The sequence below is a fragment of the Triticum aestivum genome, chromosome 3A, assembly GCF_018294505.1.
Source record: "Triticum aestivum cultivar Chinese Spring chromosome 3A, IWGSC CS RefSeq v2.1, whole genome shotgun sequence".
Classification (NCBI taxonomy): domain Eukaryota; kingdom Viridiplantae; phylum Streptophyta; class Magnoliopsida; order Poales; family Poaceae; genus Triticum; species Triticum aestivum.
In genome coordinates this window covers 131,291,167-131,299,202 of record NC_057800.1, presented here as the reverse complement: position 1 = coordinate 131,299,202, position 8,036 = coordinate 131,291,167, and positions in this window count along the sequence as shown.

Sequence of the window (8,036 nt, the reverse complement as noted above, 5' to 3'; positions counted from 1 at the left end):
CATTGGCCTTTCCTGGATGATAGTGTAGCGTCATGTCATAATCCTTTATAAGCTCCAACCATCTCCTCTGTTAAAGGTTCAACTCCTTCTGGGTGAAAATGTACTTCAAACTCTTATGGTCCATGTACACTCACAACGGTTTCCAATAAGGTAATGTCTCCAGGTCTTCAATGCATGCACTACGGCTGCTAATTCCAAATCATGCGTGGCATAGTTCAACTCATGAGTTTTTAGTTGTCGTGAGGCATACGAAACAACTCTCCCGTCCTGCATAAGCACACATCCAAGTCCTAAGGGTGAGGCATCGCAGTACACTTGGAACTCCTTATGTATATCTGGCAGTGTTAGCACTGGCGCTGTAGTCAAATGTTTCTTCAACTCCTGAAAACTTGCCTCGCAATCTTCTGTCCATTTAAACTTAGTATCCTTCTTCAACAGTTCAGTCATTGGCTTTGCGATCTTGGAAAAATTCTCGATGAATCTCTAGTAGTATCCTGCGAGTCCAAGAAAGCTGTGGATCTTGCTAACTGAGGTGGGTGCCAACCATTCAGTGACTGACTGAACTTTGCTGGGGTCTACTGCTATACCTTCTCCCGATATATCATGTCCAAGGAACCCGACTTCCTTCAACCAAAATACGCATTTGCTAAACTTAGCATACAACTGGTGTTCCCTGAGTTTCTCGAGAACTAAGCGCAAATGCTCCTTGTGCTCCTCCTCGTTCTTCGAGTATACCATAATATCATCAATAAACACCACAACAAACTTGTCCAAATACTCCATGAACACCTTGTTCATCATGCTCATGAAATAGGCAGGGGCGTTAGTCAGTCCAAATGACATGACTGTGTACTCGTATAATCCATATCGTGTTGTGAACGCTGTCTTCGGTATATCCTTCTCTCGTATCTTCAACTAATGATACCCCGATCGCAAATCGATCTTCGAAAACACTTTAGCTCCTTGCAACTGATCAAACATATCGTTGATCATCGGCAGTGGGTACTTGTTCTTAATCATCACTTCATTTAATGCTCGATAATCAACAACCATCCTCAGGGATTTATCCTTCTTCTCAACTATAAGTATTGGGGCTCCCCAAGGTGATGAAATTCTTTGGATGTATCCTTTCTCCAATAACTCCTTGATCTGTTTCTTAATTTCTTCCAGATCATTTGCGGGCATCCGATAGGGTCTCTTGGATATTGGTCCTGTACCTGGCAACAACTCTATCAAAAACTCAATGTCTCTATCCGGTGGCATGCCTGGTAACTCCTCTGGAAAGACATCCGGGTAATCCTTCACTATAGGCACTTCCTCCTGAACAACTCCCGTAAGGGCATTCACTTGACTCCTCCTAGGCACATGCCTAGATACATACTTAATCATTTTTCCTTCCGGGGTGGTGAGATAAATCGACTTACTAGCACAGTCAATGCTTCCTCCAAACTTTGACATCCAGTCCATACCCAATATCACATCCAATCCTTGTGACTCTAAGATAATTAGGTCAGACGAAAAAACATGTGTACCAATGGTTAAGGGTATCTGATCACACCATCGGCTAGCCATATACTCTGCTCCGGGTGATCTCACTAAAAGAGGGGTCCTAAGGGTTTGGGTTGGTAGTTTAAACTTATCCACGAATCCCCTTGATATGTATGAATGTGATGCACGAGTATCGAAAAGAATAAGAGCGGTAAATGACTTAACCAAAAACTTACCTATTACCGCGTCCGGCTGCTTTTCAACCTCCTCCACGTTAACGTGGTTCACCTGTCCTTTGTTGAATGGATTTGGCTTCTTCCCAGCGCTCCCATTTCCATTTCCATTCTTCCCTTCAGGGCACTCCGTGGCGTAGTGTCCAGTCTTCCCGCACTTGAAACAAGTAACATGACTTAAGTCCCTTTTGGCGGGTGTGGCTGGGTTGGGGCGGTTATGATTATTGTTGGTTCCGTTCCCATTCCCATTCTTAGAACCATTGTGGTTATGCGATCCTCCTCCAATGTGGTGGTGACCTCCATGGTTATGAACAAGTCCACCCGAGTTCGGGGTTAGGCGAGGCTTCTGTTGAGATCCTGAGTTATACTTTCCTTGTCCATACTTTCTCTTGCGGCTCTCAATCTGCTGCTGCTTCCCTTCAATCATAAGAGCCTTATCTACCAACTCCTGGTAGTTGTTGAAGGTTGCTACCATCAACTGCATACTCATCTCATCATTCAACCCTTCCATAAACTTCTCCTGCTTCGCGGCATCTGTGGCCACATCATCAGGGCGTAGCGAGATAACTTGCTAAACTCATCCACGTACAGAGCCACAGTACGGTTCCCCTGGCGTAAGTTGCGGAACTCCTGCTTCTTCATTTGCATAGCTCCAGTGGAGACATGGGCTGTGCGGAAAGCTTGCTGAAACTGGTCCCAAGTGACATTGGCTATAGGAAAAGTGGCTATGTAATTCTCCCACCATGAGGCTGCTGGTCCATCCAATTGATGTGCGGCAAATCGCACTCTCTCAGCATCTATGCAACCTGCGGTGGTCAACTCCCTTCCAATACGGCATAGCCAATCGTCCGCAACTATGGGCTCGGTGCTACTGGAAAACACAGACGGGTGTAACCTTAGAAAACGGGCTAGGTTGTCCACGGGCGGCGGGTTGTTGTTGTTGTTGTCGTCGTTGTTGTTGCCCTGATTCTGAACTAGCAATTGCATCAAGGCATTCTGCTGTTGGATCAACTAGGTGAGCTCCGGTGGGAAGGCAAAACCGGTGTCACGTCTCGGAGGCATCTGAGGGGTTTAGATGGAAGAAATTAGAATAGAAAAGAGGTCTAATGAGAAAACACTACCCATATGCACATGAGACAAACACAATCATTTCACTCAATCAATCAAGAAAGGGCATACAAACGATCTAGAACTATCGCACAAGTGCTCAAGTACTACTAAATACATGGGGGAATACTAGTAATATATGGTAGTCATCTAGAAATTTTGATCGGTGGAAGACTCCATGATGTCTGCTCCAACTTCGTCTTCAAAGTCATCATCACTAGGATCGGAATCGGTGTCATCGATGATGATGTAGTTGTCCCGGCAAGTGGGATCTTCGTCTTCGTCTCCCGGTGCTGGTCCTCCAATGAATACTCCGATCTTCTTGACTAGGTCGTCATTCTTCTCCAGTAGTGTCTTGATTTCCTCCTCATATCCATCGCGTGTAAACTTGAGTTCTTCCTCCAGTTCGATGATCCTAGTCTTCGCCTTCTTCAAGTCCATCATGTCCGCGCACATCTGGTTTTCCTGACGTCGGATGTGCTGGTTTAACTCCTGAATGAAAGCTGCAATGGATCTATCCTTCCTGGTGCTGATTACTTCCCATTTCTCGTCTCGGCGCCCACATATTTGGTAAATAGTGTCCTTAAGCTCCCTGTTGTAAACTTCTCCGATGCGTCCCATGGTAATGTGGGCTGCCATGCTCTTGCCTAGACTCCAGGTGGGTGCTTCGAAAGAAAACCCTATGGGTTTAGAAGTTGGCGAGAACGTCCTTCTTGGAACTTGTACTTGAATCATCCAGCGCTCCTCTTCAGGTAAAGTGGCGTTGTACGTCCCGGTGAAGCTTGGTATTCCAATGTTCAAGTACCTAGTGACTTCCTTCAAGTGGCCTCCAAAAGGTGTGTCTTCATCCGGTTGTGCAAACTTGTTCTTCATCTCCGTCATCCTAAAGAGTAAAAAATGGAGAGGAATCAGAAAATGAGAAGAGAAGTGTGACCTAGGGTTTATCTTAGTGGTCGTGTCCTACACTCAGCATGGCTCTGATACCATCTTGTAGCGACCCGACCTCAGATGGTCAAGTCTCTGTGCTTCAGTGTCATCCCTGGATCGGTAATGCTGACACACACAGTACTCGAAGGATTTATAACAGAGTAGCAATCACACACTTATTACATCGAAAGTCTCAAGAGAGAACTTAATACAATAATATGGCTTAAGGCCATCTAATACGATAACAGCGGAAGGCTTGGAAGATAAAGTGAGTCCATCAACTCCAATGGCATAGCTGAGCTGCACGGCAACGACCTAACGAACCTTACTCCTCGTCTGAAAAGTCTGCAACATAATACGTTGCAGCCCGAAAACGGGTCAACACATGGAATATGCTGGCAAAGTAACATAGTAGAGCAAGAACAGAATAGTGCTATAACTACATGCATATATGGCTGGTGGAAAGCTCTATGGTTACAATTTTGCGGAAAGCCAATTTTTTCCTACAACAAAGGAATATATTTTAATTTAACTATCATGGTGGTTGAACAACATTGAGAAGGCTCCTCCAACTCAATCCCAATTAAAGTGATTAACAACCCAACAATATTAATTAAACATGATGAGATACATGTGATAACCCAAGTACTAGATACTCAAGAATTGTCCATAACCGGGGACACGGCTAACCATGATTAGCTTGTACACTCTGCAGAGGTTTGCGCACTTTTCCCCACAAGACTCGATCGCCTCCGTTGGATTTCTCACACTACAGGGTGTTTGAGAAATGGATGACGGAGACACAGTCTTTCAGAAACATTAACTCTCTACTCCAGACAGACCATACCAAACCTACATCCCACTACCTGCTGATCTGTCTCTTCAAGAGCTTCATGTAACTTACTCAACTATGCTAGAGCCCATAATAGCTTGTGGCTGCACACGGAAGTTTCTAGCATGAATCATCTCAGTTCCCTTTGAGCCTGGGTGGCGGTCCATAGGAAGATCACACGGGTACTCTGGGATTTCCAAAAAATATAGGCAACACTGGGTACTCTAGGTGCCTCAATCCACCCAGTTGTTTGATTAAGTTGCCACCTTAAGTTGAACCATTAATTTAACAAACTCACATCTGTCATGGATTTCACTCAAACCCAAACCAAGTCTACGAGCATAGCATAGCATAGTAATATAAGCAAGCATAGAAGTAACTCCCAAGGGATTGAATATAACAGGGCAATAGGTTCTACCTCATCAACTACTTCCCAACCCACATGTTAATGACATCCTAATCATGCAATGTTTGAGGATTGGAACTAATGCATAAAAACTGGGTGATAAAGGGGTATGATCAAAGTGTTACTTGCCTTGCTGAGGATCCACGAATCCTAGAGACTCGTAGTAACACGCTTCACACTCCGGGAATTCTATCGCAAGCAAACAATAACATACATAAGTAACAAGCAACGATGCACAAGCAAAACTCAAAGAAAAGAGGTTGACCAGAAAGTTCAATTAGGAACTCCGGTTAGCAAAAAGAATCAAATCAAATGGAGCAACGAAACTCAAATGGCGAAAGAAAGAAGCTTCGTTTACTAATCTGAAACTAGGTCAAATTTTACAGTAGCAAAAACTTGTTTGAGTTGGTTAAACGGAAAGAGGGTTTCGATATGAAACTCCAGGCACTTGAATCGCCTGATTCCGATAAACGAGCGAAAATATAAATAGAAACTAAGATCGGATCAGAAATCGCGATCAGGAAAATCGTGGAATAAATCCGATAAAAGAAACTGACAAACAGACTAACGAACGAGCGTTCTTTATCTGTAACTAACGGGTGAAAACCGTTCGTTAAAACGAATGTACGGACGAACATCCGCTAACTAGAAAACCCGAGAAAAACCGGCGATTCGAAAAAAACGAATCTAGGGTTTTCTAAAAAACCGAATGGTTCTAAAAAAAACTGGCGGCTCGGATCCGGCGGCTACCTCCGACGAGGGGCTCCGGCGAGGCAAGGTGGCCGGGCGGCGTCTTGCAGGGCGGCAGCGGCAAGCGGCGGCGGCAGCGCTGGGCGCGGCAAGCGGCGGCGGTGGCTTAGCGCGGCGGCGGCGGCTAGCGTGGGCGGCAGGGTTGGCGCGGGATGGCGGTGGCTGTGGGGATGGGGGCTCGGGTGGCCCGTATATAAAGGGGGCGAGGCGGGGCGGCTTGGAGGAGGGGGCAAGGCGCGGCGGAGGCGGAGTCCAACTCGGACTCCGGTCCGAGTGGCGGCGGCGGCGGCAGCGGCGCGCGCGCACAGGAGGCGGCTGCGGCAAGCGGCGGCCTGGCTCGGCTGGGCCTTAGGCCCAGTCGGGCGCGGAAACTTTTTTTAAAATAATTTTGCCGACCGAAATAAAATCCTAGAAGAATAAATAAAAATCTAAAAATGCCAAAACAAATTTTCACCATCTAAATAGAATATTTAGAACGGAATGAACATTTTCTTGGCCCTAAAATGCAATTTTGAAAATGTGCAATTTTTCTAATGCAAATAAAATCTGAATAAAAACAAATAAAATCAAATAAATGATTCTAATATTTTTCCTCCAATATTTCATTTATTTTGGAGAAGTCATATTATCTCCTCTCTTTAAATTTTTAATGTGAAATATTTTTCGGAGAGAAATAATTAAAATCAAATCCTCATTTCATTATTTGATAAAAGAATCAAATATGAAAACCGGGAAATCCCCAACTCTCTCCGAGGGTCCTTGAGTTGCTTTGGATTTTCGAGGATCGCGAGACGAAAAAGCAATAAAAGATGATATGCAATGATGATCTAATGTATAACATTGAAAATTGAAAATTTGGGATGTTACAGCAACCCACCATCTAATTGCTACTCCACAATGCATTATGTCGGTGTCAAAACCGGCGGATCTCGGGTAGGGGGTCCCGAACTGTGCGTCTAAGGCGGATGGTAACAGGAGGCAGGGGACATGATGTTTACCCAGGTTCGGGCCCTCTCGATAGAGGTAAAACCCTACGTCATGCTTGATTGTTCTTGATGATATGAGTATTACAAGAGTAGATCTACCACGAGATCAGAGAGGCTAAACCCTAGAAGCTAGCCTATGGTATGATTGTCTGTTGTCCTACAGACTAAAACCCTCCGGTTTATATAGACACCGAAAGGGGCTAGGGTTACACAAGGTCGGTTACAAAGGAGGAGATATACATATCTGTATTGCCTAACTTGCCTTCCACGCCAAGAAGAGTCCCATCCGGACACGGGACGAAGTCTTCAATCTTGTATCTTCATAGTCCAACAGTCCGACCAAAGGATATAGTCCGGCTGTTCGGAGACCCCCTAATCCAGGACTCCCTCAGTAGCCCCTGAACCAGGCTTCAATGACGATGAATCCGACGTGCAGTGTTTTCTTCGACATTGCAAGGCGGGCTCCTCCTCCGAATACACCATGGAAGAGTTTGAATGCAAGGATAGTGCCCGAACCTGCAAAATAAGTTCCACATACCACCATAGAGAGAATAATACTTCCACAAATCTAATCTGCCGACACGTTTTGATAGTATGACATCACTTCATGGCCCGGTTATTATTTGAACCGCTTTTCTCAACCAGCTCCACACATATTGCGAGGCGGTTTTCTTGATATGTCTTGTCAAAGCAGAGATCGTGTTCCCCTTATCACAGGATTCTCATTAATACGGACGTGGGTAACCCAATCGTGCCATCAATTGCGGTGGCTAGGGAATAAGCAGTTTTGTCAGGCAAGTGGGGAGACTCATTGCCTCCTCCGCCCTTATAAAGGGACAAAGATTTACTTTTTACACCCACGCCTTCTTCCTTCTCACTTACTCATTCCCGCACACTCGAGCTCTAGCGCCCAAGCTCACGTTCTTCTTCTCAAACCACTCCAAGCATGTCTGGAGCAGGAGGCAAGTGGATGGTTTCCTCCGTCACGGAGGAAAACATCAAAAAGTTACGGGAAGTCGGATACCTAGTTGTGAATATCGCGCACCGGCTGTCGAATGCGGGGCAGATCGTCCCCATGCCCGAATCCCATGAGAGAGTAGTTTTTCTTACCCATTTCGTCCGTGGACTGGGATTTCCTCTCCACCCGTTTGTCCGCGGGCTCATGTTCTACTACGGGATGGATTTTCATGATCTGGCCCCGAACTTCATCCTCAACATCTTGGCATTTATCGTCATGTGCGAGGCCTTCCTCCGCATCAGGCCCCACTTCGGCCTATGGCTGAAAACCTTCAATGTCAAACCAAAGG